This window comes from Lygodium microphyllum, chromosome 12 (assembly GCF_053477565.2).
Source record: "Lygodium microphyllum isolate KBCC chromosome 12, Lygodium_microphyllum_v1.1.10, whole genome shotgun sequence".
NCBI lineage: Eukaryota > Viridiplantae > Streptophyta > Polypodiopsida > Schizaeales > Lygodiaceae > Lygodium > Lygodium microphyllum.
In genome coordinates this window covers 50043078-50055646 of record NC_141146.1, presented here as the reverse complement: position 1 = coordinate 50055646, position 12569 = coordinate 50043078, and positions in this window count along the sequence as shown.

The window sequence follows — 12569 nt, the reverse complement described above, 5'->3', positions numbered from 1 at the left end:
GGCTAAACTCTCTCTCTTCTTTCTTATTACTCTTGCTTCATTCTTATGTATGAGAGAGGGAGAGAGGGAGAGTGTGTGTGTGGGAGAGTGAGGGACCATGGAGAAGCTCTTCTTCTCCTCTATTCATCATCTTCTTCTTCTCTTCTCCATTCTCGCTTATGGCTATGGAGCTTGAAGCTTGGAGCTTGGAGATGGAGCTTGCTTGAAAGCACAGCATGGATTGTGGAGCTACTAATCGATTCATGGGAGAAGGCAACTCGATCAAATTCAAAGGTAAGTTCACTACATTTGTGTGTGGGAGAGTGTGCATGACTATGTGAGAGGTAGCCATAGCTCTCGGCTTAAAATGCTTGAAGCAAGAAGCGGTCTATGGGTCTTGGTGGTGTGCTTGCAAGAGCTTCGACAAATGTGGTAGGATCTGAGCTCCAAACTATAGGAAGGTTCAAGCTTGGGACTATGGTAGAGTCTAAACTCTGGATTCTACTTGGGCTCCAAACCAAAACTCTGAATAGAGTACCGATCCAAACTCCAAACAATTACCTCAACATGAATAAAGTCAAAAATCCAAATTGGGTATGGGAAAAACTCTAGACATTGCAAACCGAATTGTGGTATAGGCTGAGCTTTGAACTAAAAAAGCGGCTCAAGCTTCGGACTGTAATAAGGTCCCCAAGCTCCAAATTACAATAGGGTCCAAGCTTTTTCCTACAAAGCAATTGGAGTTCTAGATTGTGGAGCACATAGCGGTTTAAGCCCTAGACTGTGGTAGGGTCTGAGCTCTAGATTGTAGAAGGTGAAAATCCAAATTTCTAGGATGATCAAAAATGCCTCCTGCGAGTGGCTCTTAAGGCATGGGAATGATGACCACTATGCCTAGAAGGAGGGCCTTGTAATGATGTATCACCTCAATGTGTTCTTGCCTTGGCTAAAGAGTCATCACTCAAGTTTGAACTTGAGTATATGTGTGGCAATGGCAAGTCTAGTGCTCAATGCCAAGAGAGAAGGCCCTACTTTTGTGAACTATCAAGCTCCAAATCTTACCCAAGATGTAATTACTCTATCCCATGAGATTGTCGGACCACAAAGATGATTACAAATCTCCTATGACAATCTATGGAGTGGTATAGCTCAAGGTCACAATCATTGAGTAATTCTGCAAGGTCACAAGCTACCCCCTTCGACTTTAGATCATAATCCCTATAGTTGGCTCAATGACCTCCGACATACAAAAGTAGATCACTAATTCAAGCTCATGTCATCTCTCCAAAAGCAAAAAGATAAGCTAGACACCAGACTATGTCTAGTCACCCACTTCGTTCATGTTGGTCAACACCAAATGAGTAGATAAGTAAGGGGAGGCTATGGTCGGTGCAAAAACCTACAATTTCAATAGAAATTCCCACAATCAATGGTCATGTGAATGAAAGAATACTAATTCAACCAAAACTATGTCTTGCCCAAGAACCCAAACTAACCTTTTAGATGTCCCAAAAAGCCTACAATAGGCATGCAACCCCCAACTCCAATTGATCCAAAACTCCTCATTTCTAAATAATTATAGTAAGTTTACTAATATGAAAGTGTGAATTAACTTTCTTTACAATTCACGTCTTACCTCCTCATACTATATCCTTTTTTACATCTATACAAGAGAACTAGTCAACACTGTGGAATACTATCTCTATGAACCCTACAACTTCTTGAGTTCTTATGATTGAAGCATCTTAAATTTCAAAAAAAAATCATTTTTATGGGTTTCCATGGCTACATACATCAAAGTATAGGCAAATCTGAAAGCTCTATTGTATAGGCAATTGATTAGACTTGTTAGTCATAATGCTACTCTAGCTAGTTTGGCACCCTGTTTGTCTTGAATGAATCTTATAACCACTTATTCAATTCTTAGAAAAAGTTTAAATTTTTTCTCAATAAATTCATAATAAATTACAATAGTAACAATTTTGATCATTCCATAAGTCAAACCTCTTGAAAATAACCTAGAATGACCATTGTTTGACTAGCTAGTCATCTCACTGCTAAACTAGTCCTCATGCTTCCTCTTTGGCCAAAGCAACAAAATTTCAGAAATTTCACCACTTTCTCAAAGAATTCACTGCAAAATTTCAGCCAATCATGACTTACAATGATTGACTCAACCAATTAGACTCAAATATATCCTTTTGCAACATGACTATGCTCACTATCTTCAATATTGTCAGTACCCTTCCTACTTGTGTCTAGAATACTATAATGGAAACATGCTTTCCAATGCAATCTCAGCCCTTAAAAACTAAGAATTATCCTTTTTTTAAATGGTAAAATACCAGTGCTCAATTTTTATCCATGCTTATGCTTTTTAAGCTACTTATACTAAATGACCACAACTAACTAGTTGTCATCTAATACTTCACCCATGGTATGATCATGATTCTTCACAAAAAGCATGATGAAAATAAGGGAAATTTATAAAAAATCAAAGATTTACTAAACTCAAATCTTGTTAAATATATAGGATTTTATGATTGCTCAATGCATAGAATGCAGGTTCAAACTATAATCAAATTATACCGGTAAAGTGATGTCCTCTTTTTGTATTTTCAATATTTCTATGGACCAAAAAGGAAAGCTTCCTAAATATAATCTATATTTTGAAATTCAACCATCCTCTAAGAAAATAAATAGCCATGGATTGGTTCCCTTCCAATCCTCCCTTCCTTAACTAAGACATGCGAGGTTTCCATATCAAGTTCTTCATGGAGAGAAAGACTCTCGCTCGATCTTGACAAGATATCGCTCGAGCTTGGCATATTCTGCCCATGATCTATGGTTGGAGTCTCAACAAGAGAGATTCTATTGGGTCCTAACAACATAACCAAAATGTAGGAAATTTTTTCCTACATGAAAGATCTAGACAGAAATATGCATATCAATCATGTGCCCTCTTTAATTAAAACATCTCATGGTCTCTCACCCCACAAGCTCTCCTACCATCTACTTTCACTCACTCAACTAGTCTTTGACTAAATTCGCAACCTATCAAGCAAGTAGAATAAATCTAGTGAATAGTCAAATTTAGAGAACTAAAAAAATTTTGTAGTCTAGGTATCCATTGATGAGCTCCAAGGCTTTGACGATCCCATCAGCTATACTCACAAGCTTCACACTTCTTGCTCATCTGTCATGCATAAGAAGTTGAGTTCCTCTGCTTGTTTCTCCAAGATAAAGTGAATCCATTCTCTCTCTCTCTCTCTCTCTCTCTCTCTCTCTCTCTCTCTCTCTCTCTCTCTCTCTCTCTCTCTCTCTCTCTCTCTCTCTCTCTCTCTCTCTCTCTCCAAACTCCCTCAAGCTCTCTAGCTTCTATCCTAGACTCTCTGTCTCTCTAGCTCTCAAACTAGGAAACCCAAGAAGGAGAGAAGAAGAGATCAAAAAGTTGTAAACAAGATGTAGAAGAGCGATCTCACAAGCCCAATTGGAGACCACTTCCCAATCTCTAGCTTAGCTCAGAAGCAATAGAGAAAGTTGTAATGATGGTCAACACACAGAGAAAGAGAAAAGTGATAAGCTTTTGATTACTAGTCATTTGGAATGCTTTTTCCAACCTTATATTATGAATTTTGAATTCTAAACCTTGGGCATGGCCTAACTCTCATCAATGCCCTTCGCCCACTCTTGTCAAGCCAACCTTCAGGGTCATGTGACCCATTCGACTATCTAATTTCTTGAAAAGTTGACTCATTCCACTTGCGCACTATTAAATGCACCTTAATTTACAATTTTCATGGGAGTGAGCTTGCTCAAAAAATTTTAATTTTACATCTTCTTCTTTTTTTCATTCAAGCCCTATGATACTTCAATGTTAGCATATTTCTCTTTTTTCACACCATGTGATCCTTTGTCATTTTCTGTTGCTTGCCCTTTTCCAATTTTTGATTTTTTTTCAATTTCATAAATGCCCCATCTTTTGATCTTCTTCTCTCTTTTCTCCATCTTTTCTTGCTTCTTTTTCTTTACCTTTTTTTGCTTCGAATATAATCAATTAACAAGATTTAAGACCGATCTTAAATGGTTGTAAACACCTTCTCTTTGGCAATGGAATCTTCCAAAATATGATACTAAGCAAATGGGGAAGATGTATTTCAATACCTTACTTGATCGAAAACCTCTTCAAGAGCTTTAATAGCCTTCACTTGAACATTGATATCTTCATAGCTTGAACTCCCAAATTTGTACGTAGCAATGGCTTTCACAATAGTGTTTACATCAAACATCGAATGAGTCATTGTTTTCAAAAAGTAACCTAAATGACACTAAATTTTGCAAACTTTGTCATTGTGTACTTCTTGAACAATAGCCAACCTATTGAGCTAAAGGCCCCTAATTTAGTGCCACCCATCATTACTCATAAATACATGTATGATTGTTGATCCTTTTTCAGATAGGGTAAGGGAGCTAGTATTGTGGCACATACCAAGTCTCCTCTTGATCTAACAATGTGGTCCATTTTCACAAAATTCTTATGTGCACCCTTTCACTTGATCAAGATGAGACTACCAAACCATGCTATTGCATGGTTACTTCTTGCTCAATACAATTACTACTCAATGGTGTGGTATGCATGCCAAAACACAAACACACGTTAATGAATTGTTGCATTAATTTACTTCAACCTTTATAGAGCATGAAGGCACAATTTCGTAAATGAAAAAATAGAGCTCTTAAAAAAAAAACATTGCAAATGCTTTTTCAAAGCACATTACAAAGAAGAAATTGTAGGACAACTTTGAAATCATATAAAGCTACATGGTCACTAAAATACTGCAACCATAAGTAACCTCGCACTAGTTACTATAGTGTAAATGCTAAGTAAACATATCATCAAAATGACAAAAAAAGAGGCATCCAAGGACCCAAAATACCAACAGTTACAAAGAGATGTTCAATCTAAGGAGCAAGTTCCTAAGTTAAACTTAGGTGCCAAGAATTTTCTATTGGGGAAGAGCTTGTCAACTTCAAGACTAGACTATGAAATTCCACCAACCAAAAACTAAAGAAGAACATACTTTTTGGGAAGCCCATGACTCCCCATTCTCAAGACACCCTATCTATGCCAATATACTCAATATAGTGAGGAAGAGCTATCCTTGGGAGAAGCTGATGGGTGATGTACTCAAATACATCACTAAATGCCAAGATACTCAACGTAGTGAGGAAGAGCTATCATTAGGATAAGCTAAGGGTTGATGTACTTAGATGCATCACTAAATGCCTAAGTTATCAAAGGGTCAAGGTAGAGCATATCACGATGCCAAACAAGCTCCAACCAGTTGATATCCCTCAAATGAAGTGGGAGTCTATTAATATGAATTTCAACCCTCATTCCAAGGATGATACAACTCTATCATGGTGGGTGTGGATACTCCAACCAAGATTTCGCATCTTCTTTCGATTGAAACAAACCATAAGGCTTCAAAAATTGCAATATTATTTGTAAAGGAGATCTATAGACCCTGTGGGTTGCCAAAGAGAATCATCAATGATAAAGATTCTCTATTTACTTCTCAATTTTGAAAGAGCTTATTTGAGTCCATTGAAATACAAATATGGTTTAGTATAGCTTACTAACCCCCCAAACTCATGGTCAAACAAAGCAAGTTGATCAATTCATCGAAGACATACTAAGAGCGTATTTTTATAGAGAACCTAAGCATGGATGCAATATCTACCCTTAGTAGAGTTTGTCTACAATGCATTTTATCATCAAAGCATTAAGATGACTCCTTTTCCAACCTTTATACAAACAAGATTGCCTTATCTTGCTCAATATTTTAAATCCAACCGTGAAGGTAGAAGCGTCTATAAAGAATGTTAAAGCAAACGGATGAGCGGGTGAAACCAATAAGATAGGATATTTAAGGAGCCAAGGGTTGCTAAAAGACCTATGCAAATCTCCAAAGACAATAGCAGATATTCATTAAGGAGGGAGATATGGTGTTTCTTAGTGTCCACCCAAAGAAAAGTTTGCTATCATTATGTGAATTCAAGAAGCTAAGCCTAAGATAGTGTGAATCTCACAAAATCATCAAGTAACTAGGGACTACTATATACAAATTGCAACTTCTCGAACACTTGAAAATCCATAGTGTATCCCATGTTAGCTTTTTAAAAGTGTTGAGATGGCAAGCTCAACATGTGTAGACATTGATAATGGACTCCATGATTAGATGGGTCTGCACATTTACACTTAACATGTTGATGGTCATTATGATCCTCACATGGCCACTGGCTTATCACTTATTATATTTAGTTTGTTGCACCTACTTATAGCTGGCATAGTTATAGTGCCAGTCAATTAGTATAATCAGTTATGCAATGTTTGACTTATTATATCACTTTTCTTTATGTTGTTCTTATCTATACTTTGTGTGCATTGTATCGTGTGAAAAAGAAGAAAGAAAACTAGTAAGAAAACATTTTGGCCTCCATCACTTTTCTTGTAGTCTTGAGTGAGCTTCATCTTGTGTGTATGGTGTGTTTTTGGCACAAAAACTCAAGTAAGTCCCCCTACCATGTGATTCTTGGCATGGTATCAGAGCGGCACCATTGAGAAAGGCTGGTTTTAAAGGTTTAAGTGAAGGAGAATAAGCAAGGATTCAAGCAAGCAAGTAATGGGTAAGAAGCTCTCCAATTCTTTTACTTTTTCTCTTGGATAGTGCCTATGGAGGTGCCAGAAGTAGGGCAGAGCAAAAATCTCAAATTGATGTGAGATTTGGTGTGCAAACAAAGCACTTTATATTCTATAAATTTTCCTTCAGGGCCTTTTCACAACTTTTTTGGCCATCTAAGGCCATTTTGGACCTCATTTTAAACGCACAAGGTTACGGACAACAATTTCAAGGTATATTGCAATTTTGGTTGTGTCAACCATAAGTGGGTACACATGTTACAAATTTCAAATCTATAAGTTCTAAGATGTTTGCTAAAAAGCAAACACAAGTTTTTATGTATAAATAGGTTACAGATTACATGTACTATTGAGCAGCCACATCAGTGAAAAGGGTTGTTTGGTGTATTACTGTGCACTTGTTGTGAAAGGTTGTTGAAGACATGCTTGTTGCTTATGATAATGGCAAAGAATAGTGAAAACCCCATCATTGAGAAGTTGGACAAGAACAACTATCCATCATGGACGTTCTGTGTGATAAACTTTCTTGTTGAAAAAGGCCTTTACGAGTTCATTTCAAGTGAAGAAAATAAGCCAGAGGAAGCTGAGGCTGGGGCATATCAGAAATGTATAAACTTCTTATGCAACTTGGACAATTTTTGAGAGCATGTTTTCAATAAATATAAAGGCACGAAAGATGCAGCTCAAGCAAGAGTTAAATACTTTGAAGAAAGGAAAAATTCATCTCAATGAGTATGTTTTGAAGGTGAGGAGCATTGCAGATGCTTTGGCAACGATTGATACAATGCCTGATGATGATGGTTTGGTTTCATCTACTTTGGGTGGCCTTAATAATGAGAAGGTCGAGAAATCATTTGTCACTTCTACATATGTACAAAAAGCCATTTTCAAATTTTGATGAGTTGGTCTCTCTCATGATTACCAAAGAGATCAAGATCCAGGATGAATCATCTAAAAGAAGTGGTGAACTGGTCTAAGCTTTTTACTCAAGTTTAGAAAGGGAACGTGGTAAATTCTTCTCAAGAGGCCATGGTATACGATATGCTAGTGAGAACCAACAAAATAGGTTAAATTAGCAATTCGATGAAATGTCAATGTTTCAAGAGGCCGTGGAAACTTTAGAGGTAGGGGGAGCTCTACAGGAAGAGGTGGATGGCAAAATAGATATTCTGGCAATTTTGGTATTGTTTGCTATTATTGTGACAAAACAAGTCATATTAAAGCCCGTTGTTATGCTAAGAAGAATCATATTCACAATGGTAAATTGAACCAAGGAAACTATGCATCGTCTTTATGATAGAATGAAAACAAAAATGAGTGTATGTTTGCTATGCTGCATATAATGAATGTTATTATAAGAAAGGGGACACATGATGATGTATGGTATGTTAATTCAAGTATATCTAATCATATGACTAGCCATGTTGAATGGTTTGGAGAGATGCAAGATTTACAAAATCTAGGTTATGTGCAGACGGGTGATGATTCATACCACCCAATTTCACAAATTGAAAATGTTCCCTTGTCCTTGCATGATGGCCAGACAAACAGTTTATCAGATGTATTACATGTGCCATCAATCACTAAGAATTTAGTATCTATTGGCCAAATGGTAGAGCAAGGGTTGCAAGTTCAATTTAATGCAAAAGATTGCTTTTCAGAAGGCTTTAATGATAAGTATAGATTGGTCACAAAAGGAAGTAGACTTGGTCGTATGTTCATTATAGATGTTGGAAATCTTGCTATGAATGTTGCTATGTATGCTAAAGAAAAAGGAATGGTTGCAAATATTGAAATATAGCATAAATATATTGGACATGCAAAGTGCAAAGATTGAAACTAATGTGGTCCAAAGAATTGGTTACAGGGTTGCATACTTTTAGAGTTGTAAAATTTCATAAAGTGTGTAAAGTATATCAATTTGGTAAACAGGCAAGACAACATTTTTCGCATGACAAAGATGTGAGCAAAAACATACTTATGTTGTGCATATAGATATTTGGGGGCCTACACATAATATATCTCTTGGTGATAGCATATACTTTGTTACATTTATTGATGATTGTTCAAGAAAGCTATGGGTATATTTCATGAAGGAAAAGAGTGATGTATTTGAGTACTTCAAAGTTTCAAGATTGCTTTTGAAATAGAAACAGACTTGAAAGTTAATTATTTGAGATCGAGTGGAGGGGGGGAGTACCTCTCTAATGATTTTAGTGACTTTTTAAGGTCTCATGGGATAAAGAGTTAATTTACTTACAAGTATACCCCTCAACAAAATGGGGTTGCACAAAGAAAAAATAGGCATATTGCAGAAGTTGCATGGGCATTAGTGGTGGCGAAAAAGTTTATGCCAGAACATTTTTGGTGTGAAGTTGTTCATACTGTTGTCTATATTATGAACAAAACTCCACAACAATTGTAATGTCCCCCGTGACCCTTGTGCTCCCCCCGTGTCTTTCCCATAAGAACCCCCCCATAAAGAAATTTTTAAATTTTTTTACCCTCCCTCTCTCTCCCCCTTTCCATGTGCATGGCGGGGAGAGAGAGAGTGTGTGTGAGTAGTGAGAGAAGGGGGGGCATGCAGTCCCCCAGATGGCGGGGAGCGTCGTCCCCCCCCCCCAATACCTCCCTCCCCTCCCCCATCACAAGGGGATAGGCAACAGAGCGAGTTCCCCCCCCCCTCTTCGTCGGCAGCAACAACAGCGCCCCTCATGGGCTGGAGTACAAAGCCCCCCCTACTCGCGATTACAACGCCCCCCTGGGCTTCGTCAAGAACTCCCCCCCCCCTCCCCATCGTCAAGTGGAGACCCTCCCCCCCCCCCCCCCCCCGTAAATTCAGCACCCCCTAGCTGTGGAGAGAGGAGGAGAAGAAGAAGAAGGAGAAGAGGGAGAGGGAGAAGGAGAAGAAGAAGGAGAAGAAGAGGGAGAGAGAGGAGAAGAAGAAGAAGGGGAAGAGGGAGAGAGAGGAGGAGAAGAAGAAGAAGAAGGAGAAGAAGAGGAAAGAGAGAGAAGAGGGAGAGGAGAGAGAAGGAGAAGAAAAGAAGAAGAAGAAGAAGAAGAAGAAGAAGGAGAAGAAGAAGAAGAAGAGGGAAGAGAGAAAAGAGGGAGAAGAAGAAGGAAGAGAGAGAAGAGGGAGAGGAGAGATAAGGAGAAGAAAAGAAGGAGAAGGAGAAGAAGGAGAAGAAGAGAGAAGAGAGAGAAGAAGAAGAAGGGAGAGAGGGAAGGAGAAGAAGAGAGAGAGAGAAGAGAAGAAGGGAGAGAAATAAGGAGAAGAAGAGAGAGAGAGAAGAAGAGAAGAAGGGAGAGAGGAAAGGAGAAGAAGAGAGGGAGAGTAGAAGAGAAGAAGGGAGAGAAAGAAGGAGAAGAAGAGGGAGAGAGAGGAGGAGAAGAAGAGAGAAGAGAAGAAGAAGAAGAAGAAGAAGAGGAAGGGAGAGAAAGAAGGAGAAGAAGAGGGAGAGAGACGAGGAGAAAGGAGGAGAAGAAGAGAAAGAGAGAGGGTAAAAGAATAAGAAGAGTTATGTATGTTGAAGTCACATTGTTTGGCCTTAGATTCCTTGTGAACCCGCGTACCACTTCCTTCTGCCAAGGCAAGAGCAGTCGATTTACCTCAAGGGTTGCAAGACCGGGAACGCACAAGGATGGCACCCAAGAGACGAGTTACAAGGAGCACAAGTCCAACCCTCTAGCAACTATAGCTCATATCCAAGTTGTACCAAGATTTAGATTCTTCTCACGCATCTTGAATTCTTAGATAGAGGCAGAATTGCATGTATTTGCCATTAAAGGGCTTAGGATGGGTTGATCTTCTACCCTAAATAGGTAGCCATGATTAATAAAGGTCAAGGTGAAATCACTTAGTTCATTTAAAGGATCTAGAAGGAATTTGTTAAATCGACCTTGCGAAGCCCTAATCCAAGGGGGAGAGCAAACTTTAGGGTAGTTGATTTATGCTAAGCATGTTGCTTGGAACTGTTGAAATGGTTTTAACGAAGGTTAATCTTATTAAAGATGGATTGTTGACCCAAGTTATCCTTGGTTGTTTGAAAAGGGTATCTCCAAGTGAATATCGACTGGTTGTGTTGATAAGAGGAGAGAATCTTACTAAGGATAGGTGGATCATAAGCAAGGTGATTGCTTGATGTGGTTTTGGATGCTAATCCAAGTTGTTTGTGATTGATAATTTCATGGCCGGGTCTATGATGACTGAATGCCATGGGAACAAAAGGGATGTTTTCCCCAGTAAATGTTATTAAGCCGGTTGCTTCAGCCGTGGTTGATTTCCTAAAGGGATAATTAAGGAAGGATGGCGCTAGCTACCCCCCGCGAACCGCCAAACCCTAACCAAGGGGGTTATGAATCCACGCCGAGAATGTGGACCAAACCCATCGCGAGAGGTCTCTCCATGGAAATTACTTGGTGTAGGAGGACGCTTGGGTGCCAGGGGGCTCTGGCCCGTAAATCCCAATGCCTCAGGACCCTACACAAGTGTTCTATGTGACTTGAGATGGGATCTCGAGGCCTTGATACTAGTTACAAGACGAAACCTTGGTAGGATAAACCTTCACGTTTTTATTGCCGAAAGACGGACGAATTTTTTTCTGCGGAGGCAAAAAGGGACACTTAATTCTCTTGTATGGGCAGGAGACAAACATTAATCTAAAGATAAGTTAAGGAAGTATTTGATCTTGTCTTCATGTCAATGCCCTAAATTACGTAAAGGAACCTGTGATTATCAGGTTAATTAAGGAAGCTGCTTTTATGTGTCAAACATAATGTGGTAGGTAATTAGATAACTAAAACAACCCCCGAGGGAAGCGTGGTGGATGTGACCGATGGGTCTATTCTATGAAAGGGTGGTCTCGGTTAGCCGAGATCTTTCCTCAAAGGAAATGTGAACGAGAAATGTTAGGAAAAGTCGAACGATGACCTTAGACAATGTTGGTTAGAACCCTGATTCATACCGTTTTAGGGGACTGGAATGGGACTATGCCCTACGGGCAGAGAGGTCGAGCGATGCATCCCTCTCATTTCCCATTCTCTTTGAACCAAGTGCAGTACGAGTCTGCTTTGGCCTAGATGTGTCTGTACAAAGTGGAGCAGTTGTAGACCGATGCTAGAAGGCTGTTAGGAGAACCCAATTACAAGGAACCTGGACTTCATGTCAATCCTAGTGGGAACGGCCGGATAAGTTTTATTGCAGGGCAGACTTGAGAGACCCTAGTTGGTAAACCCCATGTCATTCCTTGGGAGTGCCAGGCGGCATCTTCTAGATACATCTCTCGATGGACTGCTAAGACGTGTCCTGCGATTTGAGGAGCGGGCACGTTACAATAGTCGTTCATGGGATGACCCCCGAAGAATGCTTTATAAGCACAAGAAGCCCGATGTGTCACACTTGAAAGTGTTTGGTTGCATTACATATGTTCATGTGCCATATGAGCTACAAAAGAAGCTTGATCCAAAGACCAAAAAAATGTATTTTAATCGGATACTCTTTAGAGTAGAAAGGGTATGATTGTTATAGCCCTGTCATAAGTGAGTTCAGAGTGAGAATGATATTATTTTCTATGAGATGAGTAGTTGTTATGCATTTAGTGATTATGCATTGGATGTTCATCATCATCATTAAAGTTATATGCAGAAAGAAAAGCAAAAATCACGGAGCCTTAGTGGGCTAGAAACATCATCTGGTACTATATCTGCAGTTAGCCCTTGGTCTAGGAGACTAAGGAGTAGCCCCACATCGTCAGGTGCATCTATAAGTGTTGCAAGTAAATATAAAGGTAAGAAGAAAGTGTCAGACTGTAATGACTCATCTAAGTGTCATTTGGGATTTGATGGAGATTCTAGTGTTTCAAAGAGTTTGAATGATGAGCTTGGTATT